General features: G+C 41.7%; 1 protein-coding gene across 19 annotated transcripts in view; it reads right to left on the reverse strand.

Moving 5' to 3' along the window:
* The window catches only part of NFIX (nuclear factor I X), a 1,024,880-nt gene that overhangs the window by 232,854 nt on the left and 778,476 nt on the right, over positions 1–13,550 (reverse strand). The window lies entirely within an intron of this gene.

Raw genomic sequence — 13,550 nt, forward strand, 5'->3', positions numbered from 1 at the left:
GCGTCAGGCTGATGTCTATGAAAATGATTAACTAATAATTATTTTCATATTTGACACGAGGTTTGCTCAACATTTCAAGAATCAATTCATTAAACAACTCATTGAAAAATTGTGTAGAAAAAATAAATCACAGTAGATACTAGATAATATTTAAGAAACATACAACACTAGAACACATAGCATACAATTGATCCAATAATTCCACAAATTAGTCATGCAAAAAAAATTCATTCACAGAATACAAGTGAATCAGTCATAAAGATGGCACAGGAAAATGCCATCTCTTAAAAAGGAATCTATTTTATTCACCCAAATAAAGGTTCTTGTTAGAATTTACGCTCTTCCGATTCAGGGAAAAACTCCTCAGAGTTCAACTACCAATGCATTACATTTAAACATCTATATTGGGACATTGGTTCCATTGAGATCTTCATCAAGAGACTGTCTCCTGACTTGGGATTCATTGCTGCTTTACCAAGAACTGTCCATCATTGGTGATACAGTGGATTTGTAAGCTCCATTATCAATCTCCTGTGTTTACTACAAACACAGACAATCATTTCCATCCATTCTCTTGCAAACCTAGTCGCAGGTTCCTTTGAACATTTATTTCATTCTTGCGGTGCAAGGTACTATTTTACGGCTTTCTTCTTAATGTTTGTGTATATCTGTTTACTTTTTTGATTTCCCATATGGACACTGAGAAAGAGGCAGTGAATTAGTCCCAAGATCATATCCCATTGACAGTGCACTCGTCTCGCAGAGAGGCAGCATGTTGGAGCATGCTGCACTTCGGTCTGTTATATGTCCCGGTCGAAGCAGTGCCTGCAGAGGAACCTGCATAAGTAGGGGTGATAAGGAGTACCTGGCGCTCTATTTCAATATCTGTTTTTGTATTGATCAACGGTGCTGCTGTACTAGGACTACACCCCCAATAGAGCCCTACATAATAACCAAAGTTATCCAATACTTTCAATTGTAGCAGCACACGCTAAAAATTGCTTTTTTTACACATATGTAGCAGTAAGTAGGACAAAATGAATTCAATTCAATATAGAGAGTCCTCATCCAATCAGTTCCATGAACAAATTCTTGTTTAATTCTTCTTGTGCTTGTTCCCAACTTCCATCACATATTTTCCATAATGTTCAAAATTCCATCAAAAAGATCCCAACTTTGCCCGTGCCGTCAACACGTGTTTCGTCTGGGGAGTACCCATTGACTTCTTCAGGACTTCCTATAATAACATTTCCATTTGATATAAACTAGCATATGTTATAATATCATGCAATGTTGTTTGGGCTCTGCAATGCCCTACCAGTTTTCAATGCTTTATGAATTCGATATTTTCTGATGTTTTGAATCAGACTGTATTTGTTTTACTCAGATGAAATGTTTGTGTTCCCTAAGACACTTGTGGAAAATCACAAAAATGTAGGTTTGGTGTTACCAAGACTTCAGCACCTTCTTCTGTCTTGTAAACCTTAGATGTTTGAATCCTAGAAGGAAGACACTGAGTATTCTGGATGTAGATTGAATGCCTCTTGTCTTTCTATCAATCCCAAAAAAGTTTAAAATATTTTAGGACGATCTTCACTTACTAATGTTACAGAGATTCAAAGTTGTCTTGAAGTTTCCAATTTGTATCATGAAATTATTAATTTTGCAGCAACAGTCAGTGACATCCCTCATGTTTTGAAAATACGGACATATGAAAAGAGGCTCCTGGTGGGAGGACAAAGCTAAAATGCAGTTTAGTACACACAAAAGGAGGGTTAGGATCAATTTAAAGTATTCCGCATACTTCTAAGAAATTTATTGTAGCAACAGATTTATCTGAAATAGCTGTATGGTAGTTCTGTTACAAAACTAAGATGATAATGGAGAAGAACATCTGACCTTTTATTTGTCTCTTGTAGTGTCAGAGACACAAAAGAATTACTTAGGTCTTGAAAGAGAGGTTTTATCCATGAAGATGGCAAGTAGTAAATGGAGACATATTCTGATAGGCACTAGGGATCATCTGAAATTCAGACTGATTACTGGAATTTGCTGTGCTTATGAAATCTTCAATGCAGGAATAGCCATACCTTTAGATGGCAATTTGTCTTTGTATAGTACGATTTTACCATCACCCATACTTCTGGTTCAAAGGATTTCTTAGGTGATGTTCTATCTTGTCGTTATAGTGAGACACCTCTCATAATAAGCCTATGATTCCTACTTATCACGTGATTGGAATTTTCAGTCTTCCTGAGACACATTTAAGCTAGCTCATGAACAAATAGATCTGAAGATATCAGGAGATCTTCATCCTACATCTCCTCTACTTCAATGAAATTCCTTTTATTTTACTCAATAACCCATTTCTGTTCCAGTGAATGAATTATAGCTCGCTGTTGTGAGAATTTATGATGACAAGGAGATTTCTGGTCATAGAGGAGTGAAAAATATATTGGTTTTAATTTTGGGATCTTTTGATGGCCAACTGTTAATTCTGATAGTCAAGAATATGTTTAGGCTAACAACCCTCATCAGTGTAAACATATAAACTATAATAAACTCCTGCACAACTGTAAAATAAAATGCCAATAAAGAAAGGAAAGTGAGAGGCAATGAGGCATTTACTATTTCTTCCTAAAGGTGCCAAGACAATGTAACTTTGTTACACAAGGCATCAGCAAGAAAGACTGGCATATTGTGCAACTCCTGATAATACTAAGATATCACCTTTTTATGTATGCAATGTTTTTCATCCAGTAGTATTTCCTACTTCACATCGTATTGATCCTTTGGCTGAAGTATCTACAGACTATCTGAGTCAATTACAGAATTAAAGACAATTGGTTTTTGACAGTTTGTGCCATTCATAAGTTAAGATGAAAGAACAAGTTGAGAAATCAAGATAATATTCATTTTTCCTAAAGTTAAAGTTTGGAAGTATATTCCTTTTCTTCTTTTTCATCCAACAGCAGTCAAATTTCATTCACTATATTGTGGGCCATTTATCCTTACTCTTCATCTCAATCATGTATCTTTCTGAATGACCTTGCCTTCACTTTGAAGATTCACTCTATGCTCTTCACAAGTGAAAGCATATGTTCCTTATCATCAGTTTCCATCTGAACCTTCGTTCAACATGGCCCAAGGACAACCAAAAGCAATATGAGGTTCAAAAAATCTGTCATTCAAAGATGTGTCATCTTCAATTGTTGATTAATTGGAAAGATCATCATTCTAATAAGTGCTCTTCGGGAAGATGCATCAGCTGTTCATGCTCCACTGTGAAGTATTTTTCCAGTGGCAGCCTCATAAACCCAGACCTTTAAGATGGTAGGCATACTGTTACAGTTATACCGAAAGCTACTATGAGACCAGGCATTCAGGTGAAGACGGTGTTCAGTCAGGCAGTGTGTTGCAGGAGGCTGACCTCAGCAAGTAGCTGGATATCCATGAGGCCTAGACCACCCTGGCATTTCTTCAGTTCTGATGATCCTAAGGGGTGCTCCCTGACCTAAGTGGAGTGTCAGACTAGAATGATAGCCACAGGACTCTCAAGTTATGTTGAAAGATGTCAAACTTGGGCTTCTTCTACAAATGCATGGTCGAGGTCATGTGCTAGAAGTGGGCGGGGTAGTCAAACCTTATGAACTGCCCCTTCCATGAAAGTGGTTTGTCCAGAGATTTTCACTGGAGGTTACCAATCCAAGATAAAGCTGAGTCTTTTACTATTTGAATTATATATCTAGGGCTTTAACGAGTGGTGGATGGGTATTATTCATCATCCACATTCATATTTGTGTCTCTGTTTGTTGCTCCTTGCAGCCTAAATTGGTTTTGGAATGTCTACTGGATGTATTTGTTTGGCTTTTTTCTCTTCCCTGATGTCAGGCAGGGTTTGGTGCCTTTGCTTCTCTACTTATACATAATCATCTTCAGTCAACAGCTACAAGACTGTCATTGAGATGCTTGCCATGTGTAGACTACTACTCCAAACCTGGACCATCCTAAGGAGATACTGGACATGTTTCATGTGCAGTATTAAATGTAGTGTGACACTGTGGCTAATGGGAGCAGTCACCATTTCTTGACAGACCTTTACAGTGTCCAGTAATCACATTAATAAAAAGCAGCGGGTGAGGGAAGATGATACCATGTGAGTGGTGGACAAAAAAACAAGCAACCCAGGAGCAGTGTGCAGCTGTTATGTTGAAGTAAACTTTTTAAAACAGTGAAATAAAAATAAAAGTTGGAGTGGGGAGGCGAAGAAGTGAATGAGAAAAGTGTTGTCCTAAAATGGAGAGTTGTAAGCAAAAAGAGCAGTACCCGTACGTCAGCAACAGGAGGATACAAGTCAGCCACTCAGAAACCTGGTAAAGCCTACTGGGTAGGACAAACACAAGAAAAGAGAGGAAAGACGCCAAATAAGGAGGAGGGACCTGCGATAAAAAAGAAAACCACCATAACATGAGTAAGCAGTGGCGTAGCGTGGGGGGTGCAGGGGGGGACGGCCGCACCGGGCGCAACATCTTGGAAGAGACTAAATCCACGGGTTAGGGGGCACAAATTACTTGCCTTGCCCCGGGTTAGGGGGCGCAAATTACTTGCCTTGCCCCGGGTGCTGACAACCCACGCTACACCACTGTGAGTAAGGGACTAATCCAAAGCTCACTTTATGTATGCTCTTTTGTATACTATACGTCTTCGACAACAGACAAGCTGGCTGTAATTCAAGACAATGAAAAGGGTCCTAGCCGGGCCCTCTATTCATGCCCTTAACTTTACAACAAAATACAGTGATGCAATTCATGCCCTTAACTTTACAACAAAATACAGTGATGCAGAACCTGTTATATTTCCCATTTTAGTTCACATTGAATGGTATACATGTACTTATTTGTATCCGTATTTATTTTTCCAAGATATGTTTCTGTAGTTTTGTTTTTGAAGCCACATGTGAGACTTGTGCTGCGCATATTGCAAAAGGAGTGATTTTTTTGTGTCTAGGTGAGTTCAGGATATGGGTGGATGCTCATAACTGAGAGCCTTGCAGGTGAGGCTGAAGGCAGTGCAATGTTCTGACAGTTCCTGCCACAGCGTCATAAAGGGGTCCGAGATACATGGTCATTCAGCTCTTGACCTCTGCAGAGCCTACTAGGTAATTGTCACATATGTGTCAATTGTAATTTCAATTCTATCCGAACATTTGTGAAGAAGGTGCTCAGCTTTGGAAATATGAAATAAATAAATAAAAATGAAACATTTGTGTTTGTGAGACGCAAAAGTTAAGTGAAGCAGATGAATGAAACACACGCAGAAGGAGAAAAAGAAAAGAGAACAGTGATGGGGGAAGGACTTGAAGTGTGATACATGTGGATGGAGCAACTTCAAAAAGATACAGGGGAGAAAGGGCACAAGGACTAATACGGAGAAGCTGAGATTGAAGAAGAAACTGATGTAAAGGGGAAAATGGTAATTGCTACTCATTTGTCTGATACTGAAGACACAAACCAATGCCAACAAACATTGCTAAAGCCAATAAGACTGCCTTACTATAGATCTATTTGTTCAATGTTATGTGATGTTTCTGGATGCAGTGACAAGCAAGAACTGGCAAAGCCAATAGGCCTGGCCTTAGTCAGCTACAGCAATAGTTATTTTTTTCTTGCAAGCAGGTATTACAAAAATACAAAAAGGAAATATGCTTGCAATACAAATTTTCAGTTTTCAAAAAAATGCTGAGGAGTCTGTTTTACTAGTGATGTCTTCCAAACAACAAATCTTTCAGTTTTGCCATGCATTTATTAATATTATTTGTGAAGAAGACAAAAGTACATCACCACCTAACTACTACTCAAATTACAGGCATGTACAGTATTACAATATCACCTAAACACTTTATAACATAAACATTAAAAAGAAGGACACAAAAGAAGTCAGTAGTTTAAATAATAAAAAAATAAATAACGTACAAATCAAGACAGTAGGTAAAGAGGGCTGACCCACTGTCCAAGCTGTATGCTGTGGTGTGCGGAAGCAAAATCTGAGTGCCAGTTTAAAAGACCAGTGAATGAAGTCTGCTGACCAAACACCCCTCTGTGTAAGTTCAGTATGTATGATTTTTTGGAGGAAAAACATTAGTTCTAGAGACAGGTAAAGATGTCTCAAAAGCAAGATCTAAAAACAAAGTGGGTATCGAATGCCAGTATTAAAGTGCACTGGAAGGCCTTTGTATAAGGCCCAGTACTGGAATACAAGACTGGAATACAAGAGGGTGCTGGGTGTGAGAACTGAGCTGCACTCGCAGAGCTGGGTGTGTGTATCATTAGGCTGTGCAATTGGGAGAGGGAGTGTTGGGTGGTATGAGAGCACAGGCTGAGGGAATGTGGTAAAAGCATTCCCCTGAAAGAGGAATGTGCACTGTGCATCTTCTTTCCCAGCGCCACATTTGTTTCATTTTCAGAGGCCACAAGGCAGCGATCACCCCGGGGTCCATTCGACTAGAATATGCAAGTTAAAGATTCGAATTCCGTCCAGTCAATGGTAGAACCGAGTGGCAAAGGTGGGATTTAAGTTCTGGCAACTATTCTGAGGACGGCTCCTGTGAGTTGACCCGGCTGTGTCCTACTACTCTGTGCCATCCTGGGCACATGCAGCAGCATCCGTATATTTAGGGTTCTTCAACAGAGGGCTTTTTCCAGTACAATATGTCGCACTCACATTCCCTTCGTCTAAGTGGCCCTCTAGCTGGGAGCATTTGGAGGTCAATTGCAGCATAGCTGGAACAACAAACCAGGAGGGCAGGGTGCACCGCCTTGAAACAAAGATATACTCTGGAGTGTAACTGCAGAAGCTGCAAACAAAGATACCCCCAGTAGTGTTCCCTCACAAGTTGCTAAGAAATCAATGGAGATTTTAAAGTTATTTTGACACTCCTAGGCTTCGTGATTGTAGAGGTGTAACTATACATACTCTGCAGAAATACTAGGTACGTCTTTTTATGTGTGCATCCATTATTAATCACAATTTGTCACATAATACAAGATGAATAAGTACATATTACTACGAATTTTACCTAAGTGTATCTATCTTAGAGTAAAAGATAAGAGCTAAAACCAGCAAGGTTTCAAGCTTAGGCCTTGCAGTTTAGAAGGAGCGTAAGTATGAGGCGTCTAACAATCTGAGCTATTTTCCCAGGATTGAAACTTGCAACGAGAAAGTAATCCAAGGATGTCTTAATCAAAAGCATTAATCCACTTAACTATTTTTCATAAAATACAAACATGTGTCCTTGACTTGCATTGCATAATTTGAAGCAGGTGCATTAACCCTTTGAGATATTTTATGATGATTCAGTTTTGTTAGCATAGCCTACCCGGATTTTCTCCAGCAGATGCATTAACTACCCCTGTTTTCTAACCAGTATTACACCATTGAAACATTCATGTACACATATCTCTGCCTTAATCTCCCAGAGTTGTCTTAAAAAGTCTGTCTCTGATAGAAGTTATTTTCTTTGTTGATATTTTTCCGTATTGCCAATTTCTTTGGAGGCAGAAGTCGTTAAAAACAAAATTCATGATGCCTTTCGTTGAAGCCACTCCTCGTGGTGCAACCAATCATGGTTCTGCTTGTTATCGCTCTATTCTCCTTCTGCCACCATCCTGAACTAATGGGTTCACAGAGTGAATATTATCATATTCAAATACTGCCTGCAACCCTCTTTTTTAGGTCTGGCTTGACAGTGCAGCTGTCGCCAGTCATAATGTGGTCAAGCTAAAACAGAGTTTTCATGACTACTATAGAAAGTAGATTTGAGTCTGCTCACATGTTGGTAGCTGGGAGTGCATTTTTGAATGGACAAATATTGTATGCTTCCACTGAAAGAAGTGCTTCCCCCCAGAGCTTAATTTGTAACAAAAAATGTCAAGGTGCCATAGGTTCTCCTTTTAAACTCATGGCTGCTGCAATTAGACTGCAAACACGGAATACTGAGGCACCGTAATCCTGAATCCTGAATCCATCTCGGGCCTCTTCAATCCATTGAAAGCCACTCCCTGCCCCTTCAGCTCACTCTTGCAGCTTTCTGCTTTCTCCTATTGTGACGCCTTTTCGTTTTTCTGTCTTCCGTTTTTCCCATATGTGCGTTTTGCTCGCAGTAAATGGTTGAGGCAAAAAAGTAAAAATAAGTGCCGGTGCTCTGCACCGGAAACAACAAGCACAAATTAAGCACTGCTTCCCCCTACACAAAGCTATAGTTATTTTGTTCATTTATCCACGTGCCTGAGCTGGCAGCAATATGGCTATCTGAGCCAGAACCTTCAGGGAGCACATATGACATTGTAATGCGATTAACGTATCCTAGATAATAGCTCATTTGCTGTGCTTGTTTTTCTAAAGCAGCAGAAAGGACCCACTTTGCACTTCCATCAGTAACTTTAGACATCGAGCTGTGCTTGTTTTTCTAAAGCAGCAGAAAAGACCCACTTTGCACTACCATCAATAACTTTAGATATCAGACAGCAGGCATGTGTTTATGAGCAGTATGTGATTCTGGGGGCTTCACTAATCTACACAGATTTGTAGGTCTGGCTTGACTGTCCAAAGCGTTATGTGATCACCCCCCAAAAAAAATTATATTACTACTGAGAAAGGGGTTTAGGGGCCACAAACATGCTGGTTCCCCTGCGTACAAGATTTGATTGGGCTGAACTTGTGTGCTTCCACTAAAAAGAATGCCTGCATTCTACTTTTTGGTTTGTGGCAAAGTTTATACTCGATACAATAGGATTACGTTGGTTATGGTGGCAAGTCAAAGGTCACGGTCTAATCTGTTTATTATGAAACATTACGAGGAAGGCATTAGGTCTGATGTAATTACTGTGCAATGCATATGTAAAAGTCAATAGCCAATTATGTGTAGACTGTTATTTGCAAGCTGTATTTTGCTACTTATTTGTAATGCAACTGTATGCATGATGGTTGCTAGTTTATGAAGACTTGAGTATGCTAGTGTAGGGTAAAGTATGAAACCAATGGCACATTGTAAAGGCTTCATCAGTTAATTGAGATAAGTCCTAAGACATTTCATAAGTTTGATCTGTTTACTGTGAAATGTTATGACAAAGCCAGTAGGCCTGACCTACTTGTGGTGAAAAGCATGTACTGAAATCTTGGGGCGTGATTCAGAAATGGCCTGCACACTCGTTGCGGAGGCCGCTCACTCATGGGGGAGTCTCGGCACTCGGTAGAGAATCTACGCAAATTACAGATATTCTGGGAGGAACTGCCTCACGAATGCAGGGCCTCTGCTATGAGTGTGGAGGCCCTTTGTGAATTGGGCCCAATACGTTTTTAATTCAAAATGTATTAAAACTTAATATTTCTATCCTCATGTGCTAACCAACGTAATCCTGAGGGATTCCGCTGAAACCCCCTTCCAATTCCTCCTACCAATGTCAGAATCCTGTAGAGGGTCGCTCGCATAAAAGGAAGGTTAAGGGAAATAGAAACTGCCAAATGATCTGTCCAGCTAAGGGGGAGCGCAGACTGAAATGCCACCTTAGGGTCCTCAGAAAAAATACCATCAAGGGTATGTCCAGCTGTATAGGTAGCGACCAAAACCAGCTGGGACAACCCAAGGCAGGCCATGATCTCTTTGAGAGCTGTAGTATCCCTGTTAGAGCAGTCCAAGATGAAAATTAAAATCTCCCAGGATGGATAGATTGCACGTACCCAAGTAAGGGTCTGTAAGATTTGGCATTTCAGCCAAGCAATGTGCCCTGGGTCCCATGATTCTTTGTGGGAAAGCTTATGATCTGTAGAGTAAGCCTGAGTTAGTTTTGGTGAAAAGTCAATGTTAGCAGCTAATTGGTGTGCAGAAACTTTTTATGCAAGATGACATTGGTCTGGCAAGTTTATTATGAAAAGTTATAACAAATGCATTTGACTAGGCTTGTTTATTGTGAAAAGCATATGGTGAATCCAACAGGCCTCTAACAGTGGATTGTTGTTACATTGTGTTACAAGCAGTTGAAAGGTATTTGGTTGCATGCAAACTCACAGTTTACCATAATAGGCAATGGCTTTGGTGTCGGTCAACCATCCTGACAAAGCTAGGGAGCAGAATTTCACTTTGATGATTCTTGTTAAACTATATTCAGAGGGATTGTACATTATTTTGCCAACTACGATTTTGTACATATTTGTAATTTTATGAACGTATGTCTGATAGTTGCCAGTGTATGCGCACTTCAATGGGCCTGTGTTGTATGTAACAGTAATCCATTGCTAAAGACTAAAGGCCTAATCAGTTCACTGGGAAAAGTTAAGCAAGATTCCTTCTGTGTGATCTGTTTATAAAAAAGTATTACAACAAAGCATTAGGCCTTCTTTACTTATTGTGCAAGCATGTGTTAAAGGCAATAAGGCTTTTAAGGATGCATTGTTATTAAACTGTGCTAAAGCCAGAAGGCAGGTATTTTGTTACACAGAATCTGGCAGATTACTGTATAGGAAAGCGTGTTGGTGACCCACCTTTATAAATCAATTTGAACTGTTGTAATGTAATCTTTATAAAGCTCTATTAGTAGGGATTTTATATTGTGTTGAGAACTGTATTTGGTTTATATTTCTATTTTTATTATAGTATTCCTTATGGTTGGCTTATTGGAAGGCTTATGATCAACACAGTAGGATTGTTTATAATGATATGTTTTTACGTTAAAAGCAATAGGTCAGACATACTGATTGTGAAAAGCCTGTGTTAAAGTCGACAGGCATTTAAGGGTAGGTTATTATTATTATTACAGCATTAATGCCTACAGAAAGGTATTTTGTTACATGCAATCAAACAGATTACTGTAGAAGGCAGAGTTTTGATGGTGGTTACCTCCTTTCACAAATCGTTGGTTTAGAAGATTTGCCCCGAGAGAATCCTTGCTGGACCCTCTTAGAAGAGAGAGCATTTTGCTTTGCCAACTGTAATTTTGTACAGTATGTAATTCTATGACTATGCCTGATGGTTGCCTTATGGGAAAGCTTAGGCTCACCACAGGAAGCCTTAGTTGGTTATGGTGGCAAGCTAATGATAACAACTCTCTGCCTCATTGGTTTACTAGGAACAAATATTTTTGATGCCATAATTCTGACCTGCTTATTAAGAACAAAACACGCTAAACGCTGTAGACCTGACATATTGATTGTGAAAAACATATGTTAAAGACAATAGGAGTTTAAGGCTGGATTGCTATTTCTCTGCATTAAAGCCTACAGACAGGTGTTTCGCTACATGAAATGACACAGATTACCCTTGTAGGCAAGGATTGTTGTGTCGGTTACTGCTTCTGTCAAACCCCAGGGAGAAGATTAGGGACTCTAATCATTCTTGCTAGTATCTCTTTTTAGCTGCCTGCTTGGATCTTATAATACAAATAATACATCCATCCGTATATATGAATACACATATCCATATAGATACATAGGGAGCCTTTAGGTCATCTCTGTTCTGCCATGTGTCTGAGTGTCATTTACACACTGCTTCCATCCATGAAAGTGTACTGCAAGGGGTAGTGGTTTAGTCCACATCAGTCATTGGCTCTCTTTCCCTGTGAATGATGGCAATTTCTGATCACATGTGTACATCCACATGAAAAGGAGGGTGCTTCAGTGTCATGGCTAGTTGGCCAGTCCGTGAACTTTCAACGTTCTCCTTTTATAGTTCCCCTTTTATTTCTTTGCTTCTCATCTTTTCACTCTAATCTTTCTTAAGAGTATACTATTGCTCTTCAGGCAGTGCTAATGGATCGCTTGGTTGCAGCTAATTTCCTCTGCAGTGTGCCGCATCCCATAAGGCCAATTCGTATAAAGCAGGAGACATTATGGAATGTCGCAGCTCTCAACCTCACAAACTGGATCTCCAACTGCGCTGACAACCTTGCTCCCCTCAAACGCACGCATCGACAGACCAACACCAAAAAACCTCTCTGGTTCTCCGACACCCTCAAAGAATCAAAGAAAACTTGTCGTGCCCTTGAGAAGGCCTGGCGCAAGGACCACACCGCTGACAACATGACCGCCCTCAAGAACGCTACACGAGAACACCACCACCTGATCCGCACTGCCAAAAGGAACTTTTTCACCGACAGACTAGACAAAAACAGCCACAACAGCAGAGAACTCTTCAGCATCGTCAAAGAGTTCTCCAACCCCAGCGCCAACGCCGTCACGCCCTCACAGGATTTGTGCGAATCCCTCGCCACTTTCTTCCATCGCAAGATCAGCGACCTCCACGACAGCTTCGGACACCAGACCCAACCATACACCACTGAACCCGCTTCCCCGGACATCACCCTCAACAACTGGACCCACATCAACACGGAAGAAACCAAATCCATCATGAACTCTATCCACTCCGGCGCCCCTTCGGACCCCTGCCCGCACTTCATCTTTAACAAAGCCGACGACATCATCGCCCCGCACCTCCAGACCGTCATCAACTCTTCTTTTTCTTCTGCTACCTTCCCCGAATGCTGGAAGCACGCTGAAGTCTACGCCCTACTAAAGAAACCTGCGGCTGACCCAAGCGACTTGAAAAACTTCCGCCCCATCTCTCTTCTACCTTTCCCAGCCAAGGTAATAGAAAAGACCGTCAACAAACAGCTGACCACCTTCCTGGAAGACAACAACCTGCTCGACCCTTCACAAACCGGATTCCGAACCAACCACAGCACGGAAACCGCCCTCATCTCAGTCACAGACGACATCAGAACCCTGATGGACAACGGTGAAACAGTCGCCCTCATTCTCCTCGACCTCTCGGCTGCCTTTGACACCGTCTGTCACCGCACCCTAATCACCCGCCTACGCTCCACCGGGATCCAAGGCCAGGCCCTGGACTGGATCGCCTCCTTCCTCGCTAACCGCTCCCAAAGAGTTTACCTCCCTCCGTTTCGCTCAGAACCCACCAAGATCATCTGCGGCGTACCTCAAGGCTCATCGCTCAGCCCGACACTCTTCAATGTCTACATGAGCCCCCTCGCCGACATCGTACGCAAGCACGACATCATCATCACCTCCTACGCCGACGACACCCAACTTGTACTCTCCCTCACCAAGGACCCCGCCAGCGCCAAGACCAACCTACAAGAGGGTATGAAGGACGTCGCAGATTGGATGAGGCTCAGCCGCCTAAAGCTGAACTCTGAAAAAACGGAAGTCCTCATCCTCGGCAACACCCCGTCCGCCTGGGACGACTCCTGGTGGCCCACGGCCCTCGGCACCGCACCGACCCCCGCAGACCACGCCCGCAACCTCGGCTTCATCTTGGACCCTCTTCTCACCATGACCAAGCAAGTCAACGCCGTGTCCTCCGCCTGCTTCCTCACTCTCCGCATGCTCCGTAAGATCTTCCGCTGGATCCCCGCCGACACCAGAAAAACCGTGACCCACGCCCTCGTCACGAGCCGCCTGGACTACGGCAACACCCTCTACGCCGGGACCACAGCCAAACTCCAAAACCGCCTGCAACGCATCCAAAACGCCTCGGCCCG

Source organism: Pleurodeles waltl, chromosome 4_2, assembly GCF_031143425.1.
Source record: "Pleurodeles waltl isolate 20211129_DDA chromosome 4_2, aPleWal1.hap1.20221129, whole genome shotgun sequence".
Taxonomy (NCBI): domain Eukaryota; kingdom Metazoa; phylum Chordata; class Amphibia; order Caudata; family Salamandridae; genus Pleurodeles; species Pleurodeles waltl.